Here is a 15,285-nt window from a genome sequence, read left to right on the forward strand (position 1 = left end):
TGTGTTTACCCCTCATAAAAAGAAAACATAAGGATATAAAAAATAGATAGGAACAGTCCAGCCTAAACTACAGAGAGTTGCTTGTGTTCTCATTTGGAGGGTCCTGGCCTGGCAGTTCTGGGTAGATTGTTCCTACTGGGACAGAAAGGATTCTAGTTTCATATGGCCACTTCCTGTTTAGAGTAGCATAACACACAAAAATATGGACTGGAATGAGCTTCTGAGTAATTACCAGCAGCTGAGATTAATTATAGCCTTACAACCATCACTTTTTTTTCATTTTCCTCAGTGTGAATGGTAAGGTGTCTGTTATAATATTATTAGTTTGATTATGTTATTGTTGTTATAACAGTACATTCTCTTAGTTCCCCTCTCTTTGTGATACTTGGAAGATTCCCACAGTTAGCAGTGATGCCTGCTTTAGAATGTTGGCAGAATTCTATCTGTGAGGAGAGGACAGTTAGGGAATATTGTAGAGAAGTGGAGATGCGCAATAAACAGATGTTTTACCTGATTTTGGAAATTGTCTTCATTACAACAGTGACCTTCCAGAAAGACTGCAAATGAGCCAAGGAGATTGTGAACTGTGACAGCTGCTGTAGTCTGGGGAGTCCCTGAACCCCTCTCAATAACAGGTGAGGTCTGAGTGAAACAAGTGCACCTACAGGGTAAGCTGTGCTGTGGAAGTGCCAGAAATAAAGGGGCCTTCCTGAAGAAGCACAAAATGCTTAGTTAGTGCAGTGCTTACTTTGTGCTGTTGGTTGTAGGGGGCGAGGGACCGGGTACTCATTTAGATCTTCGATATTGATTGCAGCGGGCTTCTGGGCAAAAAATGTGGCCATGCCACTTATTCTTTTACAAATTAAACACTCAGTACGGCAGTTCACTACTAGAAGCCAGAGCCTGGATTTCAGAAAGGCTCATCAACTTAAAATGCAGTTATAGGTTGCGTCAGAGTGAGCAAAGCCAAGAAGAAAGGCAGTCCCCTGTCTGCAGGTGAGGACATCTGATGTCGCATTGCTCACTTTTGCAACTGGGGTTTGTTCCTGGGTAGGTCTGGGTACTGTTTTCTTGGCCCAAGGAAGAACCTATAGAGCAGGACCCATCTGGGCACGAGCAGCATGACTGCTGGTCAGCTGCTCTGCTGCCGGTACTGGCATTGTTTAAGCTCCCCTGACTGATTGCTGATTCCTCCACTTCGGACTGTGATCAACTTCTATTAACCAACGAGAAGAGCATGCATATCCCAATAGGTGGACTGTGAATGGTGCACTCCAACTTGAGTGGCAATGCCATCGACCACCAATGAACTGCAGGTGCATCAAGCATGGACAACCACAAAAGACAAAGGGGGTGATTCCAACTCTGGCGGGCGGCTACCGCCGCCCGCCAGGCGGAAACCGCCATTTGGCCGCCATGCGGGCAAATTTCCGCGGTCCCCATTCCAACATTCCCGCTGGGCCGGCGGGCGCTAACCAAGTTAGCGCTCGCCGGCCCAGTGGGAATGAGGCCGCAACACAGGAGCCGGCTCCGAATGGAGCCGGCGGTGCGACGGGTGCAGTTGCACCCGTCGCGCTTTTCACTGTCTGCTAGGCAGACAGTGAAAAGCTGGCCGGGGCCCTGTTAGGGGGCCCCTGCACTGCCCATGCCATTGGCATGGGCAGTGCAGGGGCCCCCAGGGGCCCCAGGACACCCCTTACCGCCAGCCTCTTCCTGGCGGTGAAAACCGCCAGAAACAGGCTGGCGGTACGGGGTCAGAATCCCCAGGGCAGCGCTGCTTGCAGCGCTGCCCTGGTGGATTCTCACAGCCGGGGCAAAAACGGCGGAATACCGTCGGCCCCGGCAGGGCGACCGCGGCTTTACCGCCACGGTCAGAATGCCATTTGAAGCACCGCCAGCCTGTTGGCGGTACTTCCGTCATTCGTGACCCTGGCGGTCCAAGACCGCCAGGGTCAGAATGACCCCCAAAGTGTAATTGTGATGCCAATGGCATCAGTCAGGGTGGCACGTCGCTTAGTACCTGGGACTTTCATGGCCTGGGTCCTGTGCACAGGTCTAGCGTTGACCGGCCCAAGCACTTCTGCTCTCTCGCGCCTCACCAGGCGAAAGGGCAGAAGAAAGTGGGGAGTCACGTCCACTTCTGCCGCCGGTGCTGTATAGATTGGGGGTATTTAAGTACTCTCTAGTCCATGCCTCTGACTTTTTTCCGTGGATGCATTGTCAGCGATCCGGAGTAGTGATCAGCATTTGAGCACTTGAGTGTCGGACCCGTGGCGAGTATCATGGCATCGAAGCACGCCTGCATTGGGGCTTTCCTGTGGCGCCCGTGTTCACCGCTCCCCAGTGCCTGTGTTCTCCCTGGGCATCCTGCTCTAATTATCTGAGAGAAATCCCTTTGGTGCGTGAGTCGCCTCTGGGCAGCCTTTGGCGCTCGTGACCCCTGTACCAATTGCACCTGCTCCCCCCGTGCCCATGTAGTGCTTGGTCTAGTGGTTAGCTGTTTTAGGTAACATTGCTTCCCATTGACTTTGTTAGGCATTTGATTTTGTAGTATTGATTTAAGCGACTCCGGTCGCAGAGGTTGAGTTTCCCCCCGGTGGTAGCACCTTGGCAACAGCCACTTATATCATCAGAGGCTGCCTATGTTTTTCCACAAGTTAAATCCTTTGTCTCTGCAGGTTAGGTTCCTGCACATATTATTGCAATTAATATAACAGTTCTTTCTCATAACATATTATTACCATTAATATAACAGTTCTTCCTCATAAATCATGAACATTCCCCCCAACCCTAGCATTCCCTTGCAGTAGATATCGCTTGCTCCGTTGTGCCATGCCTGCCTTCCTGACCTTGGCGGGGCTGCTCAGGTCCTTTTAATAACTGCAACTGACATCAGCTTCGGGCCCGGGCCCGGGCCTAGGAACGTGGACCAGGATTGCGAGTAAGTGTGGGCCTTTGGGAGAGAAGGAGGTCGATTGTGTTGCACAGTACTGTGGTGTAGTTAGTAATGCATACATAATTGCCTGTGTGAGCTGTGACCGAAGTTATAACTTTGATTAAGGGTTAATCTAGGGGATTACTTGCATCTCAGGGTCATGGCTCCTGGGAAGAGTAGGATAGGGTAAAGAAAGGCAAGGACCCTGAATTGTCCCAACTATTGAAATTAGTTTTGGCAAAGTTAGGCAAGGGTCTTTCTGAGAGCTCAGGCTCTGAATCAGAGAGAGAAAAAGCCAGAGTTTTTGGTGACCATCCTAGGCGGTCTCATGTGCCTCCCCCCACTGCGTTCCCACCAGTAAAGCACAGAGCTAAGAAGCAATCCCCTTCTCTTCCTGCGGAAGGGTTACCACGTTCGGTGCAGCAAATCACGCCTATGTGATCGTCTCATGTGCCCTCTGATGTGAAAGACAGGATTTGTAAAGGGGAGTTTGTTGATATTTTTTCACTGATTAGGGCTAAGAGAAGGGAGGTAGAGGAGATAGAAAGGGATGGGAAGGGTGTATCATCCAATGACAAAAAACCTAGGGTTGAAGAAAACATAACAAATTGGTTATTTGGTGTTAATGTTCACATGTCCGTCATGCTGGAAAAGAAACCCGAATTGGAAACATCCGTGATATTCTACTCGAACACGATACTGAAGGCACATCACCTTTATGGGGGTACCGCATGGCTAGAGTACGATAGGGACTTCAAGTGGGCCAAAGTTAAGGATCCAGACATAGGCTGGGACCAGACTGAAGTAAATGTTTGGCTGGAGTGTGTCATTAATAAAGTACATTGGAAACGGCCCTTTTGACACCAACACACAGGGGACAAAAAGGGCTCTTGCTTGGCCATTGACAGAAAGGTGTACTCCTGCTCAGCGGGGTCCTGCAAATACAAGCATAATTGCTCCTTCTGTGGGCACCCATCCTGAGTTTAAATGCAATAAGAAAAACAAGGGGAAGGGCAAGGAAGGGAGTAAGCCCTCAAGCTAAACAGGTCTTGCCTACAACAGTACAGATTTCAGGAATGCTCCCATGGTTGTAGTCATATCCCAACAAAGACACAGCAGAATTATTGTATATGGGCTTCTCTTATGGTTTAAGGATCCCAGCCCTCAGTGTAGCCCCCATCCAACATTGCAGTAACTTGTTGTCAGTCTGTATGCATCAGGAGGTAGTGGCGAAAACGATTGAGAAGGAAAGGTTGTTAGACAGAATAGCAGGCCCCTTCCCCTCTCTTCTGCAGTTGGAGTTTGTCTGCTCGCCCCTGGGAGTAGTTCCCAAGAAGGAACCTGGACAATTCAGGCTGATTCATAACCTTTCAGGCCCCCAAGGTTCCTCAGTGAATGAGGAAATCGATCTTTAGCTGTGTTCGGTCCGTTACACAACAGTAGACCAGGCTCTTGTAAGGCCTGGCAACCTTGGCCGGGGGGCTCTCCTGGCGAAGACTGACATAGAATCTGCTTTTTGGCTTCTCCCAGTGCACCCTGATGATTACCATTTGTTGGGCTTTCAATTTGTGGGGTCCTATTATTATGATAAGTGCATGCCCATGGTTTGTAGTGTGTCTTGCACATACTTTGAACAAGTTAGCTTCATATTACAGTGGATTTTCACCATGCGCAAAGGCCATAAGGACGTTATTCATTACCTTGACGATTTCCTAGTCCTGGGCCACCCCAGATTCAGAGAAGTGCTTGTGGGCTTTAAGAGCGTTGACTGCTATGTTGGGGGAATTTGGTGTTCCCATAGCCCAGACAAAACTGTGGGCCCTTCCACTTGCCTCACATTTCTTGGCATTGAGATAGATACGGTGACTGATGAGTGCCGCCTCCCTTGGATAAGATAATGGCTTTTAGCAATCTATTGATACAGTTTTGGCACAGAAGAAAGTCACCTTGCATCAGCTTAAAATTTTGGTGGGCCAGCTCAACTTTGTCCTAAGAATTATCCCCAAGGCTCGGTCCATTGATAGTGCAATGTGTGGCCTTTGGGAAAAGCATCATCACACCTGGCATTCTCCTGAGGTCAAAGAGGACCTACAGATCTGGTCATCCTTTCGGAAACAATTTAATGGTGCAGTCATATGGCCTTCTCACTCCATGTCCAGTTCTACTTTGGGCCTTTTCACTGATGCAGCGGGCAGTGTGAGTTTGGAGTTATATTGGACTCTGACTGGTGCAGAGGGGACTGGCCGGCCGATTGGCATGACAGCGGCATTACAAAAAATGTGGCCTTTTTTAGAATTGTTCCCCAGTGTGGTCACAGTGACGGTATGGTCAATGTTGTTCAAAGACAAATCTGTAACCTTCAGGTCTGCCAACATGGCAGTAGTGGAGGCCATCACAAGGCAGGGAACCTCATGTAGGTTTGTCTTAAGGTTGCTGAAACATCTGGTCCTATTGTGTTTAAAGCTTAACATTACATTCCATGCAAGGCATGTCCCTGCCATTCACAACAATGCTGCTGATGCCTTATCTCGCTCCTTGATGCAGGATTTTCAGAAGTTCCACCCTCAGGCAGCGGAGAAGATGACAGAGTTCCCAGCATATCTGTGGAGGATTGGAGTTCTGTCCTTGCGGAATTAGTGGTGGCATCCCCAGCAAAATGCACTCGGGTCATATGAGAAGTCACTTAGGCAATATAGATTATTCTTGCACACACTCCAAGTTTCAAATTTGTTTTCAACTGAGGCCATTTGACTCTTTTTTAGGTAGCCTTAGAGACCAGGGCAAACCAGTCTCTTGTGCGAGGACTCACCTCGCTGCAATCTGTTTTTTCGCAAAATTACATGGCTAAGAGATCCACTTAAATTCCTTCATCATTAGGAGAGCAGTGGCCGGCTGGGCCCATCTTGACGGCTCTAAGAAGGATGGCAGACGCCCCCTCATGGCTCACATCTTAGGTCTTCTCCTCTTGAACCTCTATAGGGTCTGTGCTTCCCCATTCAAAGTGACGTTGTTTGTTGCAGCATTCACAGTAGCCTTTTACGGCGCCTTTTGCATGGGCGAATTAGTTGGATCCTCCAAAAAGGATTTTACAAGGGGACTGCAGTGGGTGATGTCCCTATAGGGCCTGACTGGTTAACAATCTGGTTACGAAAGTCCAAGACCGATCAGGAGGAGAGAGGGACAGCCATTAAGCTTAGGGCTGCACAGAGTTCCCCCTTATGCCAGGTTGATCGCTTGGTGTCTTACTTGGCTGTCCGCCCAGCTACAGGTGCCCTAGCATTGTTCCTCCACATGGGTGGGGACTGCTTGTTGCGTTACCAGTTTTTGGCAGTTATGGCTGCGTCATTAGAGGCAGCTGGAGTTGATCCAGTGGGCTATTCGCCATATTCATTTTGAATAGAGGCAGCGACGTTGGCGGCAGGTGCTGGTATGTCCTCGGAGGAGGTGAAAACAATTGGCCGATGGTCCTCCTTGTGCTATAAACGTTATATTCGTCCTGAGTTGCACTGACTAGCGTTACATTCGCTCTGAGATACAATGACTGTGCTTCCTTTGTTTGCAGCATACTCATGATGTTTTTTTTTGTTTCAGTAGTATGCCATCTCATGTGGTATGGGTTCTCGGTCACTCCTTTGTTCGGGGAGCAGCTTACAGGTTGCAACTGCTCCGTAAACCCAAGACAGCACCCCTTCGTGACGTGGTCTTCCGGTGGTGTGGGATCGGTGGTCTGCATGTCACTCAACTGCAGCAATCGGTAGAGTTGTCAAAAGAGTGCGAGGGACTCCAGTTCCTAGACCTCATCATTATACATATTGGAGGAAATGACTTGGTTCACTTGGGGCGCAAAGCACTCAGGGAGGCAGTTTTAATGGAAATTGCTTGATTGTCAAAAGAATTCCCAAAGGCTGCTATTGCATGGTCTCACATGGTACCATGCCGCAACTGGGGTCATGACATAAAATCTAGGATCATGAATATGCCTGTGCGACGCCTCAACTCTGAACTGGCGAGGTTGTGCCCTGGACCGGGGCGCTTGTGGAATATTCCACACAGACTGTTAAAGGGCACAGACATGTTCCATAAGGATGGGGCGCATTTGTCTGAAGCTGGGACAGACCATTTTATTGAGGATATTTGGGCCTTCTCACACATTTAGTTTGAAGACCTTTGGGCCCCTGGTCGCCCTCAAGCATGAGATGAGATACTAAATTCTAAATTCACCCTAAACAACAGAGGGGTCCCCAAGGCAGTGGCCCCTGGATAACACCAAAGGTAGGATCCTGCAGTCCTCAACCAACCGGCGGATGTACACACCAGCTTGTGGGGTTAGGTTGCCCAGATCGCTGGGGTGGGCACGGGGCTCCGGCTCCTGGCCACCCCATTGCACATCCACAACAGATTGGTGTTTGGGGGCGCGGAACCCTGAGAACGAGGACAAGGGACAGTGAGGCGTTGGGAACCTCCCCTCCATGGATACAGGTGAGGTACGGTTCACCTGTGTGGTCCTTGGTTTTGTTGGTGTTATCATGATTTATTGCCAGATTGAAATTTGCTTTGCATGATACGTTTTTAATCATAATTTGAATTATTATCTTCCAATGTCAAAGACAATCAGGATTTGTCAGTTTCCGTTTGGTGGGTGTCGGGGCTGGGGCCTACTAGGGGCATCCGGGTTCTAGGGCAAAGTGTTGCCCCAGTCCAGGTGGCGCAGCGCTTAGGACCTGGGGCCTCCGTGGCCCAGGGCCTGTGCTCCGGTCCAGCGTTGACAGGCCCAAGCACTTCCGCCCTCTTGACTTGCGAGGTGAGAGGGCGGAAGAAAGTGGGGAGTTGCATGGGGGGCACGTCACTTCTGTCTGCTGGTGCCGCATCCATTGGGGGGTATTTAACTACCCCCCAGACCTGGCCTCAGCCTTTTCGTGGATGTGTCCTCAGCGATCCGGAGCAACGTTCGGCGTCACCCACCCTCCCATCCTTTGGATATGAGATTGTGAGATGAAATACTAAATTCTAAATTCACCCTAAGCAACAGAGGGATCCCCAAGGCAGGGTCCTCTGGATAACACCAAAGGTAGGATCCTGCAGTCCTGAACCAACCAGCTGATGTACACACCAGCGTGGGGGGGGGGGTTAGAGTGCCCAGATTACTGGGGTGGGCACGGGCTCCCGCTCCTGGGCACCCCGTTGCATCCCCACAGCAGATTGGTGTTTGAAGGGGGGGCGGAACCCTGAGAACAAGGACAAGGGATGGTGAGGTGTTGGGAACCGCCCCCCCATCATAGATACAGGTGAGGTCCAACGGAGTTCAGGAATGCAGGAGGATCCTTGGTTTTGTGGGGATTATCATGATTTATTGTCGGATTGAAATTTGCTTTGCATGATATTTTTTAACCATAATTTGAATAATTATCTTCCAATGTCAAAGACAATCAGGATTTGTCGGTTTCCATTTGGCGGGTGTTGGGGCTGGGACCAACTAGGGGCATCCGGGTTCTATGGCAAAGCACTGCCCCAGTCGGGGTAGCGTGGCACTTAGGACCCGGGGCCTCCATGGCCCGGGCTCTGTGTGCCAGTGTAGCGTTGACCGGCCCAAGCACTTCTGCCCTCTCGCCTCGCAAGGCACGTCACTTCTGTCCGCCAGCACCGCATCCATTGGGGGGTATTTAACTACCCCCCAGACCAGGCCTCAGCCTTTTTGTGGAAGCGTTGCCAGTGATCTGGAGCAGCGATCGGCGTCACTCACCTTCCCATCTTTTGGATATGAGATTGTGAGATGAGGCGTGAGATGAGATAATAAATTCTGAATTCACCCTAAGCAACAGAGGGCTCCCCAAGGCAGGGTCCCCTGGATAACACCAAAGGTAGGATCCTGCAGTCCTGAACCAACCGGCGGATGTACACACCAGCTTGGGGGGTTTAGGGTGCCCAGATCGCTGGGGTGGGCATCGTGCTCCCACTCCTGGCCACCCCGTTGCACCCCCACAACAGATTGGTGTTTGGTGAGGGGCTGAAACCTGAGAACGAGGACAAGGGACAGTGAGGTGTTGGGAATCAACTGCCATGGATACAGGTGAGGTATGCTTCAACTGTGTGGTCCAGCGGAGTTCAGGAATGCGCGAGTATCCTTGGTTTTGTGGGTGTTATCATGATTTATTGCCAAATGAAATTTGCTAAGCATGATACGTTTTTAATCATAATCTGAGTAATTATCTTCCAATGTCAAAGACAATCAGGATTTGTCGATTTCTGTTTGGTAGGTGTTGGGGCTGGGGCCTACTGGGGGCATCCAGGTTCTAAGGGAGATGGAGGAACTAACAAAATTAACTCTTGGGCATAAGGACAAACTAAACCGCATGAGTTTGTCCCTTCCAGAGGCCCAAGGACCAGAACACATAATTATCTAAGACATGGCTATAGAGCGCAGTTAAATCGCCCGCAGATTATATTAGTTAATAAATTAAAATTGGTATATTATTGACATTGTCGTCAGATTGTTATGCTCAGTGGTTGTATTGTGGTTAGTATTAAAGTACTTGTCTTCAACAAACTAAAGTACTAGCTGGTCAGTAATGTAACTCTTGTTATCAGATGTTTTATTAAGTGCTGACTCTTCAACCTAGGATCACCACCTGTGCAAGCATTGGACTACTTGATTTCACTACCCTGAGGATCAAGTGCTAAAGGGGTGTATGTACTTGGTGCACAGTTTTGGGTTCAATAGGAAAGTGAGCCCTATAACCTATGATTGCCCTGAGACTCCTGAAAAAGTTACCACAGCACACTTATAGTGGCTTTTTAATTATACAAATGCCAACTAACAATAACAACAATCAACAAATTATCATAATAACCATATATTTATGGAAACTGTCAAAAATATTTTTCTAGGAGCCCGTGAATGACATTTAAAATACTGCGAACAAATACTTCTACTGGCTCTGAAGTTATCTATGCCCCAATGTCTTTCGACAAATGTAGGCCCAAATTTATGGGGATTTGGCACAGGACAGTGCGGCAAGTCACCTTGCTGTGCTACCCTGTGTCAAAGTGAAAGGGCAGGAGTGCACCAAATCTATGGCATACAGTGCATTCCTGCCCTTTCCCCCTGCAAGGGCGCCATTTTGGCAGCCTAGTGCCAACGCAGGCACCGTTGCACCATGGTGCAAGGGTATCTGAGTTGTAGGCAGGACTGTTTTTATGCTGGAAGGGGCATCTTCCTGCACAAAAATAATCCTGGGAAGCAGTTTTCTCTTCTAATGTGTGCTGCAGAATGCAGAGTTAAAAACAAAAAGAAATAGTGAGATTTCTCCTTGTTGTACCTCCCCTTTGGCACATCCCCAGGTTTACAGGCTCTTGTAAATCTAGGGATGCATCTATATCCATGGATGTTGCATAGGAAGACCCACCGCAACACCCATGAAACGCCTCCCTGTCGCAGAGTAAGGCAACGCAGCGGTTTGCACTGTCTTGCCTTAATGCATATCTATGAGGCCATTCAAAGCCATGCAAAGCGGCTTTGAATGGCCTCATAGATATGGTTGAGTGGTTTGCGTGGCTGCTGTATCACTAACAGTGACACAACTGCGGCGCATGCCTCTCATAATTATGCCCCTTAGTGTTTAAAGACACCAGGCAGTTCATGGCATCAGTGCTTAATCGTCTGTCTCTCTACCCTCTTTTTGTGTTTCTTTTTCTGCATCAAAATCTGATCAGAAAAAGTAAGTGTCAGTCCCCAAAAATTAGTACTGGTGGGCCCCACCTTCAACTACCGGCTCATATTGAGCACTGATGATCCTTACTATAAAGATGTGAAATGTCAAGCAAGAGAGGTTAACATTTCTACAGCTGTGCTTTTTAAAGCACATTTCGCCTAATACACTGACCTAATTTGTTTGATTTTGGGACAATTGTGATGTGGTAGGATTGACAGAGCCTGCCTCCTCCCCTGCCAGTTTCGGGGGTGAGGGGGCGTCCCACTGTTTGAATACCACTGACATAAGAACAGAGACCCGGGTGCTCATATGTTGACCTCCACAAGGACAGGAGGTCTGCGGCCAGAGCTGCTGCCCTGGAGGGAAGCCAGCATGCACTGACCTCCAACTGCACAAGGAATTGGGACTGGTGTCTTAAGTTACCTCTGAAAGGCGAAGTCTCTTGGAAGACCTGCAATGCCCCCTCACCCGATAGAAATTAAGAAATGAAGGGTGAGCCCTGCAGTAGTCTCCTGGGAGGACGTCTGCAGCACATTCAACAATTCCTTCCGCAGCCCCCCTCCAAAGCTGGGGAAGAGGGTAAACATTTGTGTTCCTGAGGCACGGGGTGTTTTCCAGTTCTGGCTAGTAATGAGGGGTGAGCTTTGCAATAGCTTCTTGGGGAGAGACTCAGAGCCTCCCCCCCACCCTCAAACCCAGCTAGAGATTAGGATCTTGTTGTAGTCACCTGGGGTAGGCTCATGGTCAGACTGGGGATAAAAAAAATTGGCCAGGGTACCACAATAAAAGTGACTCCCGTTAGTGAATCAGATAGCTAGAAAAACGTGGCCCACATTTGCAGATCAGGCCAGTTTTAAACTTGTAAAGACACACTGTATGGGGACTTTGCAATGTATGGGAGATTGCTGTCTTCTGTGTTTGCTGCAAACAATGCTTGTGGTAATTTTAGGAGCACGCACACTAAAAACCAGCCCACCTGGCCATAAAACAGGCTCACAAACTGCTTTAAAAAATGTTGTCCATTCTACCCTGCCAGATCAGCCCATAGGGCAGTGCCTGATTGCCCGATAGACCAGTCTGAAGCTGGAGAGGCCTGCAGTGCCCGCCACACCGGCCCGCTAGTGATGAGTCGGGGCATGTAGTCCCTCCTCCCTGATACAAAATGAGGGGGCGAGCCTTTTTTTTTTATTTTAAATTTGTATTATTTAAAAAACAAAAATCACATATGAAAATAGTACACAAGATACACAAATCAAAAGTGGACAAATTATTAATGAAAATAATCATTTTGGAATATAAAAATAGTAGTAAACAAGAAATAAATAGGTAAAAGACATATAATAATATAATTTCTACATGAACAGAAAATAACCAGTTGAAACTTATAATCAGACATCTAATTTGCTCACAGTAATACTATAAGCAAGTAATCATCAAAATGTTCATATTGAATATCAAAAAGTTCTTTTATGTAGGAAATATGCATAAGAAATTTCACAACTCTGAAGAAGTACCCCAGATAGCATCAAATTGAGGTAAATTTTCATTCAGTTGCTGTATTTTCTTGGAGAAAGACCGCAGACTCCCCCCTTCCCCTTCCTCCCACCCTTACAGATTAGCGGTGAGCCTGCTGTATTTTCCTGGGAGGGTGGAGGGTGTGAGGTCCTCGTTCCTCCCAGCTAGGGGGTAGTCTTCTATTCCCCGGTGGGGCCTGTAATGTCCCCCTTTCTAAATGAGAGGTGAGCCTTTCTGTATTCTTCTGGCGGGAAAGTAGGCAGAGATTTTTCCTCTACTCGCTAGAGATGAGGGAGTGAGCCTTTGAGCCTTGCTGTGCTTTCCTGTGGAGGGGCCTGAAACCCCATTCCCCCCACCTAACACACGCTCTGCTGGGGGGTGAGCCTCGCCGTAGTCTGAGGATCGGCCAGCAGTGCCCCCTTCCCCTCGCTGAAGGGTGAGCCATGCTGCGGCCTCCATATGGGAGGCCTTCGGGGATAATATCGGGGGTCCACTTCTAGATGCGACTGTGGGAGCCGTCATGCAAGCCGGCCCTGCCTGTCTCCCCTGCTCTTTGTGCGGCCCCTCTGCCAGCAGGTTAGGGTAATGAAGGCGGTAGCCCAGCTGAGGCACGCGTCCCTTCATTAGAATCACAATACAGGCCAGAGGGAGCAACAGTTTGCAAATCTCCCGCCGGCCCACCCCCCACACAGACCATGTGTCGGGCCTTAAACATCAGGCAGGCAGCAGCACTTCAATGGCCCCCTCTCTGAAAGGGAAAGCACTGTCCCCCACACCCACAGACGAAGAACTTAACCAAACTTCTGTTCACATCAATAATGGCTGAAAGGGCGAATCCTCCCCCCGTTGTGTAGGACAGGCTGTCCCATCCACCCGGGGTCACGGCCCCGGGAGCAGCATCGATGAGATGGACAGTCAGGCAGGTCTTCACTGGAAAGCGTGCATGACAGCAACAAATCACCGGAGAAACACAGTGAGAGAGGGCGCAGCAAAATCACAGGAAAAACACAATGCAGGTGGAACTCAAGGGGGAAATGCAGTGCAGGTGGAACTTACGGGGACAAGTGCTGGCACATATTAAGCCACAGCTCAATGCAGAATCAACGCTGCTAGAAATCACAATTGGCAGCATAATGGGGACAAAAAGTGTACGTCCGGAATTCACAATGGAAACAGAGCACCTGGAACTCATTGGAAAATCGGTGCTTTCAGAATTAAAAGGGGAAACAGGCCATCTCCGTATGACTGTGGATGCAGTGAAGCCAAAACTTTCGGGGAAAAACGGTGTAATTAGACCTCAAGGGGAGAAAGAGACGGACGCCCACTGAAAAACCCCATCACATCCACAAATCACGGGGGAAACAGGTATAGCAGATAGAACTCACATAGGAACACAGGGCAGCTACATCTGGAAGGGAAAACAAGCAGAACATGTAAAAATCGCTGATGATACAGTGTTGGGAGACTCACGGAGGACCACAGTGAATTCAGAACTCATCTGGCTCACAAAGCCTGGAATTAAATTAACTGAAGGAACCGAGTTGAGCAGGTAAAATTCAGGTGGAATTCACAATGGGAACGGAGCAGCTGCAACAGGAAAGCCAGTGCACGAGTTCATGAGAAAAACCTGACAGATGTTTTTGGGGCACAAATATATCCCTTTCCATTTTTACAAATTACGCAGTCAGAGATTACACTGAGAAAAGTACATCTTCTCAAAAGTGTGAAAATTATTTTTGTTTGATAGAAAACTGTCCGAAATGGGCCCCAGGTGTAAAGTGACCTCAGGACCAACCTTATGCGGTTCAAGTCTCTTGTCTCTGGCAAAATCCATATGTTTCACAAGCCACCATTGTTGGTTGGTGGTTCACAGGTTGTTTGAGCAATTAATTGGATGTTCTCCAAAACTGAATCTGAGAAACATTTGGAAATTCATTTTCTTGCAAACGTGCCCAACATATTCTAATTTGCTTTAGTAGTTCAATGTTCATGTTTCCCTCACACAACACATTGTTGATGTTAAGAGAATATATGCGTTCCAGGGTCAAGATGGATGCTATGGAACCACAATATCTGAGTTGCAATCCTGGGACACAGTGTAGCCAAAAATCACTTTGAAAACAGTGCAGGTAGAACTCACAAGTGAAACAGGCGTTCCAGCAGGATCTCAAGTCAGTGCGCCCCCCCTCCCTACCCCACATGGGGGGACGAGGTGTTTAGTGCCTGGGACCACCATGGCCCAGGCTCTTCCTTGATCTGGTGACATCCTGGCAAAAGATGACTTCCTGTCCCCTCACCTCGTGAGATGTGGGGGGACAGGAAGTGGTGGTGTTGTCACAGAATGCGTGTCACTTCCGCCCACCGCTGCCTTGATGGTCGGGGTATAAATGTTACCCTAGCCTCCGCCTTTCATAAACAGAACATTGTGGTGGCTGGCAGATCGGTTGTGAGTTATACCTGCGCTGGTTTCAAAGTAATTTCTGGCAATACTGTCTCCCTGGATTGCATCCCAGATTTTGCCATTTTGATCTTTGGAACGCATCTATTTGCTTCACATCAACAATGTGGTGTGTGAAGGAAATATGTACATTGGACCACTTAGGAGCTTGAATCCTAAACTCACCCCTAGTTAGCAGAGAGGTTCTCCAAAGCAGACTCCCCAGGACAGCACCAAGGGTATGGTCCAGTAGTCCTGAGCCAACCAGAGGATGTACACACCATCTTGGGGGTTAGGGCGCACAAATCATTGGGGGTGGGCGTTGGGCTTCAGCTCCTGGCCACCCCCTTTCAGCCCCTCAGGGAGCTTGTTGTTTGGCAGTGGTGCCTGAATAATGAGGACAAGGGTACACAGAGGAAATACCTCCCCTCACAGATGCAGGTGATTACACCTGTGTGGTCCAGTGGCATTTGGGATTGCAGAAGAGCCCTGGTGTTGATGTCCAGAGAGCACACAATTCACTGCTTAATTGTGTGATGTTTTATTTCTCTTGTGTGCCTAATTCTTTCTTTTCAGAGTCTGTTATGAACCCAGAGTGAGGTGGAGCGCGAGGGGGCTTCTTTGTCCCGGACTCTTCGTTCTAGGGTCTAAAGAGTCCCGGGTTGTGGGCTAGTGGCAGGGGCGTAGCA

The sequence above is a fragment of the Pleurodeles waltl genome, chromosome 9 (assembly GCF_031143425.1).
Source record: "Pleurodeles waltl isolate 20211129_DDA chromosome 9, aPleWal1.hap1.20221129, whole genome shotgun sequence".
NCBI classification, from domain to species: Eukaryota; Metazoa; Chordata; class Amphibia; order Caudata; family Salamandridae; genus Pleurodeles; species Pleurodeles waltl.